Source organism: Nothobranchius furzeri, chromosome 11, assembly GCF_043380555.1.
Source record: "Nothobranchius furzeri strain GRZ-AD chromosome 11, NfurGRZ-RIMD1, whole genome shotgun sequence".
In the NCBI taxonomy this organism is placed as follows: Eukaryota; Metazoa; Chordata; class Actinopteri; order Cyprinodontiformes; family Nothobranchiidae; genus Nothobranchius; species Nothobranchius furzeri.
The window spans coordinates 22,642,544-22,661,368 of NC_091751.1; the positions used below are offsets into that span (position 1 = coordinate 22,642,544).

General features: G+C 40.2%; 1 long non-coding RNA gene across 1 annotated transcript in view; it reads right to left on the reverse strand.

The window, feature by feature from the left end:
* LOC139073254 (uncharacterized) overlaps positions 1 to 10,301 on the reverse strand; it is a 39,292-nt gene extending 28,991 nt beyond the window's left edge. Inside the window, exon 1 of the long non-coding RNA XR_011521946.1 lies at positions 10,248 to 10,301. This is a non-coding gene — a long non-coding RNA (uncharacterized lncRNA). The remainder of the gene's footprint in view (positions 1 to 10,247) is intronic.
* Positions 10,302 to 18,825: the final 8,524 nt, after the last annotated feature.

Below are 18,825 nucleotides of genomic sequence, written 5' to 3' on the forward strand. Positions count from 1 at the left end.
CAAGGTTATAGGTTATATTGTCCTTGGGTAGGTCAGGTTTTTCACTCAAATTTTAATTCGAAAGCTAGAGGAGTGGCCATTCTCATCAATAAGAATGTTCAATTCTCTTCGACCAGTGTTATCGCTGATGGGATTGGTAGATACATCATTGTTGCTGGCACCCTAATGCAGAAAAAGGTTTTGTTGGTAAACGTATTTGCCCCGAATTTTGATGATGCTTAATTCGCTAATAGATTGCTGAGTAACATCCCCTTTCTGAATACACATTTGCTTATTTTTGGTGGTGATCTGAATTGTGTTTTTGTTCCAAGCTTGGATCATTCTGGTCCTCGTAATTGGACTCCATCCATGAAACAGAATGATCTTGTTGATCCATGGAGACTTCGCAATCCTACAATCAAAAAATTTTCGTTTTTCTCCCAGGTCCACCAATCTTATTACAGAATTGATTATTTTTTCATCGACAGAACTCTCAATTCATGTGTTAATAATTCCGACTATTCTGGTATTGTAATATCTGATCACTCTCCTCTGCTATTGGATGTTCAACTCTCTACCTATAAACGTAGTCCTCCACTTTGGAGATTTAATTCTATCCTTCTGGCGGATAAAGAATGTTGTTAATTTATTTCAAGCTCTATTGAGGAGTTCTTGTTCTTCAATCGGGATGATTCTGTTTCATATTCTCTGCTGTGGGAGACTCTTAAATGCTATTTGAGAGGTCAAATTATTTCATACTCTGTCCGTGCTAATAAAAAGATTAATGCCAGGCTTAAAGAACTTACGGCTGCAATTAGTAACTTTGATCAAAGTTATGTACTGAACCCTTCTCCAGAATTACTGAAGCAGCGCCTTGATTTGCAAGCAGAATTTGATCTTATGTCAACCAAAGAGGCTGAGCACTTATTACTACGCAGTCGTGGCTCATATTATGAATACGGTGACAAGGCTAATCGCTTGTTGGCACATCAGTTACGACGTCAGGCCTCCTCGCGTGTGATACCCAGTATTAAAAACTCTTATGACAATATTACTACAGATCCCTTGGAAATTAATTCTACCTTTAAAACATTTTACTCTTTGTTGTACAAGTCAGAATTTCCCACGGATAAAGCTAAAATGAATGAATTTCTTCAGTCTCTTTCAAACCCTGTTATTGGTACTGATAAGGCCGGGCAATTGGACTCCCCATTATCTGCTGAAGAAGTATTAAAAGCTATTAAAGCTATGCAGTCTAATAAAGCCCCAGGCCCGGATGGGTTTCCTATTGAATTTTATAAAACATTTATTGGTAAACTGGCACCATTGCTTTTGTCTGTGTTTAACGAGTCCTTGGAATCAGGTTCATTACCACCTACTTTCACACAGGCCACCATAGCGCTCCTTCTCAAAAATGACAAGGACCCAACTTCCTGTGGTTCCTACAGGCCATTATCTCTGCTTAATGCCGATGCAAAGGTATTGGCTAAAGTAATTGCGTCTCGCCTTGAGGATGTGCTTCCTCAAATTATATCTGAAGAGCAGAACGGCTTTATAAAGGGACGGCAATTGTTTTTTAATACCCGTACACTCTTTAACGTTATTTACTCAAAGCATCTATCTCAACTTCCTGAACTTGTGATTTCTTTAGATGCTGAAAAGGCTTTCGATAGGGTGGAGTGGGAATACTTGTTTGCAGTTTTGGAGAAATTTGGTTTTGGTGATAAATTCACTTGCTGGATTAAGCTTCTTTATTCATCCCCTAAAGCCAGTGTTCATACTAATGATGTTTACTCTGATTATTTAGCGCTGGGTCGTGGTTGTCTTCAAGATTGCCCTTTGTCATCTTTACTCTTTGCCATTGCCATCGAGCCGCTGTCCATTACATTAAGATCTTCTTCTGTATTCAAGGGAATCATCGGTAATGGAATTACACATAAAATATCATTGTATGCGGATGACTTGTTATTATATATGACTGACCCTGCTCGCTCCATCCCTGCTGTTTTAAGTACTCTGGAGAACTTCAGCTCGTTTTCAGGTTATAAATTAAATTTAGGGAAAAGTGAGTGTTTTCCTGTTAATATGGCAGCACGTCAACTTCAACAGTCCGATCTACCCTTTCGTCTCAGTCCCTCTGGGTTTAAGTACTTAGGGATTAACGTGACTCGCTCTCTATCTGGCCTTAAATCAGCAAATTTATCTCCTCTTATATCTAGGATCACATCTGATATTCAAAGATGGGGTAATCTCCCCCTTTCTTTAATCGGTAAGATTAATGTTGTTAAAATGAACATCTTACCAAAATTTTTATTTTTATTTCAGTCAATTCCCTTATTTTTGCCGAAACATTTCTTTGTTTCACTGGACAAGATTATTGGTCCTTTCATTTGGGGAGGGAAGCCGCCTAGGGTTTCTAAAACTTTGCTGCAGCAATGCAGATTTAGTGGAGGACTTGCATTACCTAATTTTCTAGCTTACTACTGGGCCGCTCACATCCATAAACTTTGCTACTGGCTAAAATCTTCTGGTTCCTCGTGGCGTAAATTGGAGCTATCATCATGTAAGGGCTCTTCTTTACCAGCTTTGCTCTATTCCTCTTTACCCGTAAAACCCTCTCTGTATACTGATAATCCGGTGGTTCTTAACACACTCAAAATCTGGTTTCAGTTTAGACGACACTTTCATTTTGTAATGCCATCCTCCTCGGGTCCTCTAACCGACAATCATTTGTTTCCTCCTTCACTTTTGGACTCGACATTCTCAGTGTGGTGTGACAAGGGTATAGAACAGTTTAAACATGTATATGTGGATGGTGTGTTCGATAGTTTTCCCAATTTGTCTTCTCGTTATAATCTCCCTATTACCCATTTGTTTCGCTATTTTCAAATTCGAAATTTTGATGCCAAGTGTTTCCCAAATTTCCCCTCTTTACCTCCAGAACAGTGGTGGGAAACTACGTTATCTTTTATTCCTCATCACAGAGGAACCATTTCGAAACTCTATGATGTTATTCTGTCTTTTAGTAACCACTCTAAGGTTAAGCTTAGGGGTATATGGGAAGGAGAACTAGGAATTGGAATACATGAGGAGTCTTGGGAACAGGCTATAGCAAGGGTACGATCTTCCACCTCCTGCGCTCGTCTTGGACTTATTCAACTTAAGGTTATTCATAGGCTTTATTTCTCTAAGTCTAGACTTTCTGAATTGTATCCAGAAGTGGAAAATAAATGTGATAAATGCCAGGGTTCTCCTTGTCACCTTTGCCACATGGTTTTTTGTGTCCTGAGCTACAAAGTTTCTGGACAGGGTATTTTGCTATTATGTCAACTGTTCTTGGGGTAACTCTTCATCCTTGTCCTCCGATTGTGGTATTCGGGATTCCTGACCGCTCACTTATACTGGACTCCACACAAAAGGATATTATTGCCTTCACATCCCTATTAGCGAGACGTCTAACATTGTTGCATTGGAAGTCTGCTAAGTGTCCTACTGTTTCCCAGTGGCTTAAAGATGTCATGTTTTTTTTTAAAACTTGAAAAAATCAAATATAAGTTGAGAGGTTGCACGGCCAAATTTTTTCACAAGTGGCAACCCTTTATCTCTTATTTTACTAGTCTAGAGGTATTACCTGTTTAAATGTACTTCTGTTATTGTTATATTCCGATAATATGACGTGCACGTTACTCAAACTTTGTTGTGGCCTTATATGATGCTTGGAAGTGTTCTTTTTGTTTTTTAAGGGATAGTGAAAATGATGTTGAAAAAATCAAAAAGTTAATTATTGTGCATTTAATGGAGGTGTAAGAAACCCTAGTCCTGGAGAGCTGCTACCCAGCATGTTTAGAGGCTACACAGCATTAACACACCTGATGATAATCAGCAGGTGATTAATGCCTCTGTAGAGCCTCATGAGCTGCTGAACATGTGAATCAAATGTGTTGAAGCAAGGAAACCTCTAAAATGTGCTAGAGGCTCTCCAGGACCAGGGTTCCCTACCCCTGCTTTTATGTGTGAGTGACTGGATGAATGACTTTAGAGCAGCGGTTCACAACTTTTTTCCCACAAGCACCCTCTTGTTTGTGTCCAACATGAGCCAAGCACCTTACAACCACAATCCCTACGCACACACACACACACATCAAAAGTGAATGATTCTACATTTTATACATCCATAAGGGGTTGTAACTCTAATACACAGTGTTAATTGTACAATTGTTTGTGTCCTGAGCAATTTATAAATTTAATTTTTTTTAAATATCATCTTTAGAGCCTCACAACTTCATCACAGGCACAAGTGTGTGGACCCCCTGCAATCTTGTGGAGAACCCATTAGGGTGCCAGGTACCCAGGGTTGGGAAACACTGCTATATACGGTTTAATGAAAATAGAAGCCATTTACTGTTTGCCCCTCTAATCATTTATTTGGTAGTACCTATGTAAAAAAAGATCCATTCCATCAATATGTGACATGAGAAGATCTAAACACGTGTACTGACAATACCAATGATGTACATTTTAACTGATCATTTGTAGTAAAGATTAACAGTTATGGCATGAAATTGATCACAAATATTGTAATGAAGTGCTCTGTAACAAAGGTTATGTGGATGCATTTCTTTGTCCTTGTTAGATTCAACGTGGAAGTTGTTCAACATGGTTTCACACGCTCTGCCTTGGAATGACTGCCTTCCAGATGCCAAGCAAAAAGACACCTTGTTGTTGTGACGGTGCAAACAGCAGCATGTAAACAACATGTAGGTGTTTGGTTGGAAGTGTAAACATGGAGTTGTACTGGACAAGACAGCACAACTTCAAATTTATGAGCCGAGGACTTGGTTGTCCTTTGTTTACATAAGAATGATGATGATGCACATTAAGGAAAGCAGCGCAAATGTTTCTTTCATATGCACAGTACTTGTATTTCGGAATGGATAATTTATTATTTACAATTAGTGTCATTGTTCTCTATGTCACTTTTTTACTCATATCTGTCAAGTCCTTGTATGTGTGTGAGGGAGGCCTATATGCGGGTCTTTGTTTTTTAAGTCTTAACACTGAGGTGTACTCTACACCACAGCATGACTTAAATGTTGTGAGACTATTACTTTACTCTGTCTACATCATCTGTTTACATAAGCGTGATGATGGACATACTGACTGTCCCACAGACTAGGTACAGGTCTAGAGGTGACCGGGCTTTCTCGGTCTTGGCTCCTTCTCTCTGGAATGAGCTTCCACTTGATATTAAACTGTCACCTTCGCTGCATGTTTTTAAGAGTCGTTCGAAAACTCATTTTTATCGTTTAGCTTTTATGTGACTTGTATGCTTTTATGCTCCCTGTTTACATTTTGTATGGTGCTTTTATGTCTGTATGTTGTTTTTATCTCTTTTTTATTGCTATCTGTGTTTTTACTGTATTTCATGTTCAGCGCCTTGGGCTCCTGCAGAGGCAGTGGAAGGTGCTGTACCAATAAAGATTGATTGATGATGCACATTATAGAAAACAGTTTTCACTTTTGATTCATAAGCAACGTATTACTATTTTGGTAGAGTTGATTTTGTATTTTAAATCTTTTTCATTGTTCAGTCAAGTGTGTGTGTGTGTGTGTGTGTGTGTGTGTGTGTGTGTGTGTGTGTGTGTGTGTGTGTGTGTGTGTGTGTGTGTGGTACATTTTAGTGTGTGGTGCCTTTTCAGTTGACATATTTGATTTGTGATTTGTTTTTGGAGAAGCAGAGATAAGCAAAGGTGAGCAGGTGCATTTTTTTGATAAAATTATTTAACCTCGTAAAAACGTTCATATGCAAACGACCAAGTGTTAATGATCCACAAATAAAAACTTTGACTGTTAAATTTTGAAAATATTGATAAAGAGTACTAGGAAATTGGTTATCAGCAGGGGCCATTTGTGGGTCACTACAGTTTACAGTAAAATAAATGAAAAATCAGAGATGTATTTTTTTCACAAACGTACTTGTTGGAGTACGTAGAGCCGGTTACTGTTGACCAGCAGGCATGATTTAGTGACAACTTTTACAGTGTAGGAGCTACAGACATTTCAATGATTAAATATTCGACAAAAATCAGACAAGTATGTTTTCTAAAAAGTAAATGCTGTAAATGCACAGTTAGAGATTATTTTTTAAATATTCTGCAGAAAAACTACAGAGGTCCAGACCTCGATGGTGGTGTCTAATAGTGGGTAAATGTTTTATTTTTACTCACGCAGCTCTACACAGATTTCCATGGGATCAGAAATCAGAACCTGCAACACTCCTTTTCTTGACTGGACCTGTAGTCACCTCAACATCTGATGCTGTACAGAAGGAGGAGGACAGAAACTTCAGCAGCGAGCTCTGAAGAAGTCTGCAGTAGTAGTTGAATGTGTTAAAGAAGAATGGTGGTGAAGATGACCTCCATCCTACAAAACCCCTCCTACCCACTGCGTTCCACTGTGGAGACCATGGACAGCTCCTTCAGAGGCAGACTGAGACATCCCAGATGTGAAACAGAACGCTACCGTAGGTCTTTCATCCCCTCTGCAGTAAGAGTGTAGAACTCCTCAGTTTAAGCTGTACTGGCATGATCCTGGTACACAATAACACCAATGCAGTATTCAGTATGTGTTCAATATTTGTGCAATACCAGATTTACGTGGTATGTCTGTGTCCCTTACAGCATGCTGCATAGTTCTGGAACCCAAGTTTTTCATTTTTATTTGTAGTTTTTAGTGGTCGAAGGTTACAATAATAGCTTACTGCCTATTTGTTATGATTTCTCTTCAAATGATTCTGGTGAGTGCTGGTGCTGCTGTAACAAGTGAGTTTCCCCACCGTGGGATCAATAAAGTCTGTTCTATTCTATTCTATTCTATTCTATTCTAACAATCACTTTCTGCTATGATTAATAATGTATCTTCCTTCAGTGCATGTAACAACTCTGGGGTGGTTTTTGATTTTAAAAAATTCATAAACAAGTTGACTCATGAGTCAAGTAGTTTTCATACCTCCAGATTTTTGAAGAGAAATAATAACAAATAGGCAGTAAGCTATTATTGTAACCTTCGACCACTAAAAACTACAAATAAAAATGAAAAACTTGGGTTCTAGAACTATGCAGCATGCTGTAAGGGACACAGACATACCATGTAAATCCGGAATTGCACAAATATTGAACACATACTGTCACGAACAGAACTCGGAAGACCCGTGAAGACGCCAAACACAATGAGAGTAAAATAAAAAGTCTTCATTAGGATGCAGAGTTACCAGAGTTGGGCGAGGCTGGAGACCGAGTCGGAGAGGAGGCGAGGGTCAAAACCAGATCGGACATGCAGATACGGGGAACAGGCGAGAGGCAAGGCTGAGGACAGGCGAAGGTCGTGGAGGCAGGCAGAGTACAAGGCAGGGGTCAGGAGCAAAAACGAGGTCCGGAGGCAGAGGTCAGGCAGGGTGGATGGCTGGAGAATTTACTGGCACAAAGTTTTCAATAATCTGGCCGGGAACTGGTGGCTGACTGGTGAATATATAGCAGGGGAAGCAGGTGTGAGTGCTGAGCTGAGGAGTCAGGAGCAGGTGGAGTGGATGAAGCTGATTACAGGAACAGGTGAGATGAATGGAGTTGATTGTGATGCTGACTGAGGTTGCTAGGGAAAACAGGGCTTGGCTGGAGCTTGGTGAGGGGACCAGGTGAGCTGAATGAAGAGGCAGAGGAGGGTGAAGGATGGTAGTCATGACACATACTGAATACTGCATTGGTGTTATTGTGTACCAGGATCATGCCAGTACAGCTTAAACTGAGGAGTTCTACACTCTTACTGCAGAGGGGATGAAAGACCTACGGTAGCGTTCTGTTTCACATCTGGGATGTCTCAGTCTGCCTCTGAAGGAGCTGTCCATGGTCTCCACAGTGGAACGCAGTGGGTAGGAGGGGTTTTGTAGGATGGAGGTCATCTTCACCACCATTCTTCTTTAACACATTCAACTACTACTGCAGTCTTCTTCAGAGCTCGCTGCTGAAGTTTCTGTCCTCCTCCTTCTGTACAGCATCAGATGTTGAGGTGACTACAGGTCCAGTCAAGAACAGGACCTGTAGGGTACAGGGTCCTAACAGCCCGTACCCTCTGGGGGGTACTTCAGGAGGATGGGGTACCAGGCCCTCTGATACGGGCTGTAAGGACCCGGTACGACTGGTGTCAGAGCTCGGTCTGCATTGCCGGCAGTTAGTCGAGCTCATTTCTGGTGAGAGTCGGCTGCCCTGATGCAACAGGGTTTGTACTGTATTGTATAATAAATAGTTTTCTATTTGACATGTTTGATTAGAAACTATAAATGTTTACTAAATATATTTGTATATGTCATAACCTGCCTTCATTTTATTTCTTAAGAGTAAAATCCCTCTACTGTGGATTTAGTTCTGTGTTATAATCCAACCCCTCCTCTTTAATCCGGGCTTGGGACCGGCAGAAGTGACCCAAAAGGGAAACCCTGGCAGAGTTAGTTGGTTTTTTTTTTATTTTTTTATTTTTTTTACTTATTTATTCATTGGTTTGGTGCTGGATGAGAAGCTCGTCCATTTGCCCTTTTCTGTCAGCTGTTATCTTTTTAAGGCGTAACAGATTTAGGTGTTACACCTCTGAGCCAGAACCTTCTCCAGAACAGAGTGAATGCTGCCCAGAAACAAGCTGTTTCCTCTCTTACTAAAATGCACTCTGTCTGGGAGAAAAAGAGCGTTGTTGAAGAACCTGACCTCAGGATGCTCGATGACCAGGCCCCCAAAGCTCCTAACAACCCTCCTCAGTGAAGAATTAACCTGTTTTCTGTTGTTGTTAATTCTTCCTGGTTGCCCGTATCCCCACGACTGCCGTTCGTTGATGGCGGAAAAGGCTATTCTCATTTCCGGAAAGTCCTTATGGAGGTGGGACAAATCCTTTTGGATCTGAGAAGCCAGTTCCACCGGGGAAACGTGACCCAGATCGTTTCCTCCAGCGTGGACGACCAGAATATCTGGAGGACCGTGTGTGCGAGCCTCGGAGTAAAACCTGGGAAGGACACCACCCCAGCCCATGCCTCCTTTCCCAAACCATTGGACCTTAGCTCTGAGTCCAAAGTTTGGCCCAAACTGTTGCTGAGCCGCCTTTTCACCCCGTCTGATGTAACTGGATCCAATCATCCAGATTACTGGAGTTCCAGGCTGCTCAGACTTGATGGTAGATGCAGTTTTTGGGGATTCGGAGACACTTTTGGGTCCTGAGTCCGTCCCTTTCCTACAACCTTTGAGGCGGATCATAGTGGGACGTTTCTGCTGAGGTGTCTCTCTTCTGTAGTACTGGGAACGAATATCCTGAGTACTGACAGAAGGCTGGTACTGGTTTGTCTCTCTTCTGTAGTACTGGGAACGAATATCCTGAGAACTGACAGAAGGCTGGTACTGGTTTGTCTCTCTTCGGTAGTACTGGGAACGAATATCCTGACTACAAGCAGGTTTTTGGAGCTTTTCACCAGATTCCTGCTGATCTGTGCCCTGAGTCCCACAGTTAGTAGGCAATGAGGCTTTTGGGTGGACCTCACTGACCTGAACCTCTGTGTTGGGAGAAAAGTCAATTATTTCGTCATAATTGACCTTAACTCCTCGTTCTACGATTTCAAACCAGGAAAGACTTTGTGTGGTCTCCATCTTTAAGACGTGTGAAATATTGACGGGTTTGAAGAGAAAACTGTGACAAAATTCTCAACTATCTGTCCCAAACAGTCAGAAAACTGAGGAGAAACAGTATGTATCGAATAGAGTCACGAGTGTTTGTGAGCTAGAGACTTGTCTCTGAGATCTGACGAATGCTGTTCTTTGTTCTCTGTGAAAACCAAGAGTGATGTCACCAACTGCTGTCCTTTGATCTATGAACTCACCAAGTGAAGAAGAGCACTACCTTAATCCTTTTATGTACGTGTCTGTGCGTGCGCGTGCGCGCGTATACGCACGCGCGTCCAGATTCTGAATTGTATTTTAATCATTTTATTAGAAGCTAAATGTTGCTGCTAATGTTTTTACTCTACAATCGGTGCAACACAAATAAAAGCTAACACTGAGTTAGCATGTTTGATTTTCTAAAACGACGACATTCGGCTAGAGTTCACGCAAGAAAAGCTAACTAATATAGTGTGATGATGAGAAAATAACCTGACACGGAACTAAATGGCAACATTAATATTAAATGGTTGTTTTCTGCTCGTAAATACTGAAAGTTTTACAGAGAAAAAAACGACTTACCGGTCTTATTTGAAGCAAGTTTGAAAGCAATAACAGTGGCGTCGCAAAAAAAACAAAATTGGCGTCGCTTGATGATGACGTACGTTGAAAACAAACTTTATTGACAAATAGATACAAACAAAATATTGTGCGCATGTTTTTCATGGACTGAAATTATTTTATGTGAATGTGGGACCAGAGTTAGCAGCAAATATCTGACAAAGAAAAGGAGATGAGTGAAACATTTATTTATTTATTTATTTAATAATTTATTTATTATATTTTTTACTTTTTTTATTTTTTAAGATAGTGAATGAAACATTAATAAAAACATCTCCCTGACCGTATCTTCCTCAGATGAGCTGGAGGTTAAATAAATTGTTGATCATTGTAACAACAGCCTCCACTGACTGTGATGGTATTGTTGGTTTAAAGGATTATTGGTGGTATTCTAAAACCATTAACTTACATATATAATGTATCCTTTCAAACTGGTTTCCTCTGAAAGGCAATAGCCAAAAGGTTTAAGCAGGGTAATAAACATCTACAACTAAGGCCAGTGTCACTCCTTCCACAATGTTCAAAAATCCTGGAAAACTGTTTAAATGTAGGCTAGAAAACGTGTTAACTATATATATGAAACACTAAACCATAGTCAGTACGGATTTATGGAAAAGAGGGACTTGTGATATGAAACAAGACACCAATCAACTAAAATGCATTGTTGTAAACACCTGCAAAAGGCTCCTGAGCCTTTAATGGTCTCTTAGTCTAAGTTGCATTAATTTTGACTCTGGAAAATAAAATGTGCTCTAATGTTATTTTGTTTCTCTGACAGACTATATGTGTCATTTCATAAAATGTAATGCCCCCATCCCCACTACACACACACACACACACACACACACACACACACACACACACACACACACACACACACACACACACAGCAATGTATTAATGAGAAATAGATAGTAAAACAAAAAAAAAGACTTTTATACTTCCTGTGAATCACACGGGAATAATGCGAGAACCCAACCTGAGGTCAAAGGTGAGGTTTTGCTCAGAGGAAACAAACCTGAGACCTAACAAAAGAAGCCACAGACTCAGAATCACTGAACACTTTAATACATTTGAACGCTGAACCTTTGAGTTTATAATGACCTGAAACCCAACTTTCAGTCCCTGAAAGCAGAGAAAAGCTCCCGAAAAGTCTCGCCTCACATCGAGCAGAGAGCCATTTGTCCCTTTGGTTATGAACATCTAAACTATAAAATCTACAGCAGTACAACATGGACGATGGTGGAGGTCACATTCTTTACCGTCCCTGTGCTATTTACAGTTATAAGCTAAATATGATTTATTAATAGAAATAAGAATAAACGTGTGTGGTTGGCACCAGTCTGATCCACTGAACAGGAAATGATGCAACATTTGATCTATTCAAGCTGATTTAGTCCTTATTAACACACAAAAGCAAAACACGTGTTTTCTAATAGAATTCAGTTAACACAATTTAATTAAGTGTTTTGGACTTTATTATTAGGATTTTTTTATTTCTTAAGTTTTCATGTGAATTGTCAAAAATCCCATTTTTGCATCAATAGATGAATAAATGTGTGATTCTTTACTTCATCTAAAATGTTTAAATCCAGTTCCTTAGAGGTGCAGCAGAATGTTTCAGTCTGATCATCAGATTTTCTGCTAAAAGCCTAGATTTGTGTTCAAGTTTTTTTATTGTCTAAGAATATACATGACGCCATAAAAATGATGCTAATCACTTAGCTTTTTTACTTGAGCCTGCTGAACACACATCTAGCTGTTCTGGGCTAACTTGGCACACAGCAGGAGCAGAATGAGCTTTTTCCTCAGATAGATGCAAACATATTAATGTGCATCTTCCTGTAAAGTCCAGTAGAGGGCAGTGTGGGGCAGTAAATAAACCCAGGTGATGTTCTGCAGCCTTACTGGGGTAGAGGTCACTGCGTGTTTCCATGAAACATTCATGTGTTCAGTTTTATCGCTGACTTTATCCTCTCAGCTTTCTGATTCTGTGACCTGTTTTATCACGACCTCGTGATCCAGAACACAAACCAGGAATTCACGGATGTTTTCTCCATAAAACTGGAGTTTTCTCCTCAAGAATGACAAAGAAAAGGTGGATTACAGATGTCGTCTTGTTTCTTTTAAAAGTAAAACGCTCATCTTCACAGGTGGAGGCACTGACAGCCTGGTCCTCCAACATCCGCCTCATCTCAACAGGAAAGAGGGAGTCGTGTCGTCCATGTCCATCCGTCCAGTTCAAGAACCATAAACCCACGTTCTCCAAGTCAAACCTGCAGCTCCTCCATCACCTCCATCACTATTGTCCTGCGTCCAGTCAGGATCAGGTCACTGACGGTCCGGTAGTCGTGGCAGAGGACGTTCAGTCCATTCACGGACACAACATACTGACACACCTGGAGACACGAGGACAGACAGGAGAGACGATGGAAACCTGACTGCTTTCATGTTTATTACATATTAGTCATTTCATGTGTTTTACACTAAAGATCAGTTCTTCAAGTTTGAGCCTTAAATAAATCAAAAGATTGTCACACATTGGATTAGCCACGGATTGACAAATGATGGTGTTAAAGCTGTTTTAGTCAAATCTTAAAGACTCCATATTAAATCATTTAAATATCTTTATTTGGAGTTCGGGTTGTGAAGGAAACTTCTGCTCAATGTCTGTAAAACTGACTCAGACATTTTTGTATTCAATTCCAAAAGTCAGCCACGCGTGGATGAACATCCAATCATTAGTTTTGAAGAGTTTCATTAGAATCCAGAAGTGGTCCATGAAGATTTTGCAAACATAAAAAAACACACAAATGCACAGGTGAATGAATCAAACACACCCAACACAACCCGTGGAAGGATTTTCCCTTCATCTGTTGTGCTGTTGACTTGATACTGGCTGGTTTAGATTCCCTCTGAAACAGAAAAGCTCAGTTTTTCTGTATGATTGCTGCAGCCAGCACATTTCCGTACTGATGCTCCTCAGCTGTGATCCTCAGAGAAAAAAGCTCCGTTCACCGTTTTAGCTAAACATTCAAATCATGTTTATTCCAGGTGTTCAGTTATAAAAGAGGAGTGCAGGAAATCCCAGGCCATGATGTAACCAAACACAGAAAGGGTCAGTGAACCCGTCCAGAACTCCAAGGTCATAAAGATGTAATTGAGGCTGTTTAACACTGGGAACATCAGAACAGCCACGCCTGCATCACTCATCTAACCAGCTCAGTGGAGTAGCCCCTGGCTGCATCCCGGAGATCGGGGCGGGGCTAAATGTGGGCGGGGTTAAACAATTAGAGGTGGGTGGAGACAACTATTTGACACCTGCCCCTCTCTCAATGGAACCAGGAAACTGCGAGTAGCCCCTTTCTAAGGATTAGAAAGCCCTAAAAACCCACAAAACCCATGTAAAGCATAACATTGGTAATCAAATGACTTATTTGCTGGATGTCATGATAATTTTAAAGAGCAGATAATTACAGGCGCCATTTTTGATCCAATCTGTTCTGATATTTTAATTCTTTTTTCTACTTTTGTATGGTATGTGTATTTATAGCACATAGGTATTTGTGTCTTTTAGCTATACTTTTGGTACCTCTATAAAAGGTTCAAGCATTTATAATACTATTCTTTGAACCTGTCAAAACCATTTTAATAGTTGATTTTATCAATGCTGCCTTTATTTTAATAGTCATTTCCCAAGTGAGTGTAAAACAGTATAGACAGACACGGGTAAATTTGTTGTACACTCCGTTATATCAGCTACATTAAGAGGAACAGAGACTTAAATTGTGTTGATACTTCTTAAAACATGCCAGGGTTTGAGGCGGGGTGGTGAGACATTGTGTGAGACACCCAAGAATGCAGACTAAATTTTTCAAAAAAGGTAAATTTAATAGAGCAAACAACAGCCAACACAGGAATAAAAAAAAAGTACAAACAAATGAACCAAAAAGCACACAAAAAACAAGAGAACCTCCAAAAAAACAATGTGAGGAGGAAAAAGAATGCAAAAACTGAGACACCGCTGTACTATGGCATTTCAAAACCAGAAAACACCTTCATCTTCCTTTTTTCCTCAATTTCTCTGCAGAACTCCTCATAGTCTGACTGAAAACTAAACATGAACAGGAACGGTTCCCTGCAATCGTTCATCTCCTCTTCATCCAGGCCATCACAGAAGCCTAACCTCTCCACTGCCCTCCGGCAAGCTTCCCTGTCCATGGTGATGACCTGGGGAAGGGAAAGGCTTCCTTTGAAGGACCTTGTGGTACACCACCTTGCTGCCTCAAAGGTGTCCTCAAGCAGAGACTTCTCCTAATCAAAAATAAAGACAATAATAAAATTACTGCTGTCAAGAGATTAAAAACATATTTTACATTAATTATGTATGATCTGAAAGTAATCTAATCTTTTAATTTAATCTAATAACTGTACATAATATAAGCCTTATTTTCAATGCTAACAGCTAGCCAAACAGCTGATGCTGTGGTCTTTCCAAACTGCAGCACGGAGGTGCGTCTGATACAGGAGAGAAGCTGTCAGCAGCCTTGATACTCAGCGACACACCCATTACATCCAAATGGTAACAATAACTTTGGAAAAAGTTGCAAGAAGGGTGAAAAAAACGGAGTAAAGATAACAAGGTCGCTGAAATAAACACTGCTGCAGCTAATCTCTCACCGGTCTTGTCACTGTAACGTCAACCCTTCAACTTATGAGTTTACATCAACCCTTCAAGAACAAGAAAAGAAATTGGTTTATTTAAAAGTCCCATAAAGAAGCAGTAGATTAAAAATGATAAACATAATTAAAATATATAACACGTTAATCATGGCTGTAAAAAATTAAATGCAAGTAATGGAATTATTTGACACCTCTAATTAAAATAAAGGTTGGAGAAGAAACAATGACACAAGAAAAGTCCAGTTCCAGCAAGTTCTCAGCCTCTGCTAGAAAGGAAAAAGATTGTGGTTCATAAAAAGCATATTAACGATGCAAGTTGTAAAAAAGATCAGTTGCTTAGTATTCTGGTTTAATGAAAATAGAGAAATGACTGAAAAACTTGCTTTGAAAAAAAAAGTGATCTGTCTGGAACGGTCTTAATTTTCTAATCTTGGCAAAGTAAGAATTTCATTGTGCAGAAAGCGTGTTTTTCTAGCTGTACATATGACAAAAGGTTGAATCTTGAATCTTCCCACATCCCATTTCGACAACCTAGGGGGTTGTGTACAATAATACTTGTTTGAACAATACCTGATGCTGCACAGACTAATTCAGTATGGCAGGACTTCTTAGGAGGGACCACTTCCAGGCCCTGAAATAAGTGAAGGAATTATGCTTTAGTCTGCAAGCAACAGTTGAACTACAAGAAATAATCAAATTGTCTCTCACCTGTTTTACTCTTTCCTCTCTCCGTCTTTTTCGTGCCTGTACCCTGTCTTCCTCAGACCTTGGTGATACAATGACAACATTCATTCACTATGAAAACATTCATGTTATTCTGTTGACACTTGACTGAGCAGAACGTTTATATAATTACACACATCAGATTAGCACTCTAACCATAATAATAAAGCCCATCAGGTGTAGAACTCAGATACGAACATAAAAAGCTTAAAAAACTAACATATTTCCCCCTGTAAAATATATTTTCCACCAAAAAGTAATCATGACTACACAACATATCTCCCCAAAGCTATAAAAGTGTTCCTACAGGTTTCTTCAACTTAAATTTAAGTCTGTTTAAGATCTTTCTAAAGCCATATGGAAAATTAATACCTATTTCACGGCACTATCAGCAAAAAAGTAAATAAATAAAATAAAATTATTGAACTAATTTCATTTATTTATCTATACAACTTTACCAATATATTTTGACAAAACACTGGGTGGGCACTTGGTAGAAGATCGGTTATATTTTTAAACAAATGGTTAAAAATATAACCGATCTGGTTTGACATTAGAACCTTAATAATTTTTTTTGCCTATATTTTAGTTTAATTTTAAGACATTTTTTTTATTATTGCTAATTTTATTACCCTAATTTCTTGCAGTATTTCTATTGTATAAAAGCAACAGTGCAAACAGTAAAGACACAAAATTGAAATAAATGTCTAAAAATAGTGCTTCTCTTGGTGTCATCACTTGTTTGGAATATTTTGATGAACTTCAGAAGAAAAATGCAGTACAGAAAACTTACATCCAACACAAATTTTAAGACCCAGATGCCAAAATTGAAGGGTTTCGCCAGTCTTTTAAAGGTATTACTTTCAAATTCATGAATTCATTAAGACTCCGTGGGAACCCTGTAAACATTTCTCCTCAAAAGTAAGTCGCCCCGCATGTGTAAAATAGGCTATATGTATCATCTAAAACTCATAATGGGAAAAAAACCTTTAATTTCCAAGTTTATAAAACGTTCGCCCAACATTGGTCCTCGATATTGTTAAAACAGAGAAAGAAAAATCCTAGCTTACCTCCATTTTGGCAGCTACTTCCCTCTGTCCCGACACCTGTCACAGCATTGCACACACACACATATAGCATAGCGGTTTCCTGGTTCCATTGAGAGTGGGGCAGGACGCAGGAGTCAAATAGTTGTCTCCGCCCACCTCTAAACGTTTGACCCCGCCCACATTTAGCCCCGCCCCGATCTCCGGGATGCAGTCAGGGGTAGTTGGCTCAGTGGCCTAGTGGTCTGTGTGTCCTGAGACTGGGAGAACGTGGGTTCAAATCCACGGTCGGGTCATACCAAAGACTTAAAAATGGGGCACAATGCCTCCCTGCTTGACACTCAGCATTAAGGGGTTTAGCTGGAGGGTTAAACCCGCGCACAGCCGTGTCTGCAGCTCACTGCTCCCTCAGAGGTGGGTCAAATGCGGAGAACAAATATCACCAGTGTGTGATGACCGACCCAATCAGAGCTCTAAAAATCATCCTTAACACTGTTTGAGGGCAAAAAAGACAAAGATTAGAACTTCCATCCCAACTATTTCCGCCACTTCAGAGGCAAACTAAAAGCTGCTTGAGAGGCTGAGTCGGGCCGCGTGACGTGCTCTTTACAAACATCAGCTGCCATTCCAAACTTGCGTTTCCAAAAACTTTATTAAAGTAACTCCAATTAACTCGAAACAGCGCGCTCAAAATCAAAAAGAACAATTATCACAGCGATCAACTGACGGTCAACAAAAATATGCAGCAACCCGCTCACCCGCTCCTCCATTCCCCAGATTATCTGAGCAGGTGCAGGAGATGAGGTTAAATCCCCACCCATGATCACCTGACCTGACACTGATCTCTGTTTACAACAAACAAACCCCCTGGCTGCATGGTGGCGCAGTGGTTAGCACTTTTGACTCGCAGCACAAAGGTTGCAGGTTCGAGGCTCGGCTGTTGCCTTGCTGCGTGGAGTTGCGTGTTCTCCCCATGCATGCGTGGGTTTCCTCCGGGTACTCCGGTTTCCCCCACAGATCACAACAAGGTTATAAATTGTAAGTCACTTTGGATAAAAGCGTCTGCTAAATGAATAAACATAAACATAAACCCACCAAAAACACATCAATAAACATTTATATGTCTCCTATACCAACTGAAAAAGACAAAAGATGCTACATTTGTGTGTGTGTGTGTGTGTGTGTGTGTGTGTGTGTGTGTGTATGTGTGTGTAAGTGCGTGCGTGTATGTATATGTGTGTGTGTGTGTGTGTATGTGTGTGTAAGTGCGTGCGTGTATGTATATGTGTGTGTGTGTGTATGTATGTGTGTGTGTGTGTGTGTGTATGTGTGTGTAAGTGCATACGTGTATGTATATGTGTGTGTGTGTGTGTGTATGTATGTGTGTGTGTGTGTGTGTGTATGTGTGTGTAAGTGCGTACGTGTATGTATATGTGTGTGTGTGTGTGTGTATGTATGTGTGTGTAAGTTTGTGCGTGTATGTATGTATGTGTGTGTGTGTGTGCGTGCGTGCTTGCGTGCGTGTATGTGTCTGTGTGTGTATGTGTGTGTTTTGGTGTGCGTGTGTGTGTGTGTGTGTCTATGTGTGTGTGTGTGTGTGTCCGTGCGTGTATGTATGTGTGTGTGCGTGCGTGTATGTACTGTATGTGTGTGTGTGCATGTGTGTGTGTGTGTGTGTGTGTGTGTGTGTGTGTGTGTGTGTGTGTGTGTGTGCGTGTGTATAGGTGTGTGTGTCTACAGATGACATCATGAAAAAGTTTACACTTTATGCCGGCTGTAAACTGGCTTTCAGCCGAAGACCAGTCAGTTACCAGCCACTTATCTGCCAGTTCCATCACACAGGGACACGCCTACGGTCCCAGGGGGTGTGTTTAATTTGCATAAATTATGCAAATGCAGGATGTCACCACAAGATGTCGCTTTACTACACTGTTTGGTTTTTGACACTGTCACGGAAAGGCTCTCATTCAAGACAGCAGAAGTTATTTATTTTTGATATAATAGATAATGTTAATACTTCAATACCATATATGGGTTATACTAGGAAAGAACCAACAATAGTTAGTAGGGCTCTGTTGGTCCTTATT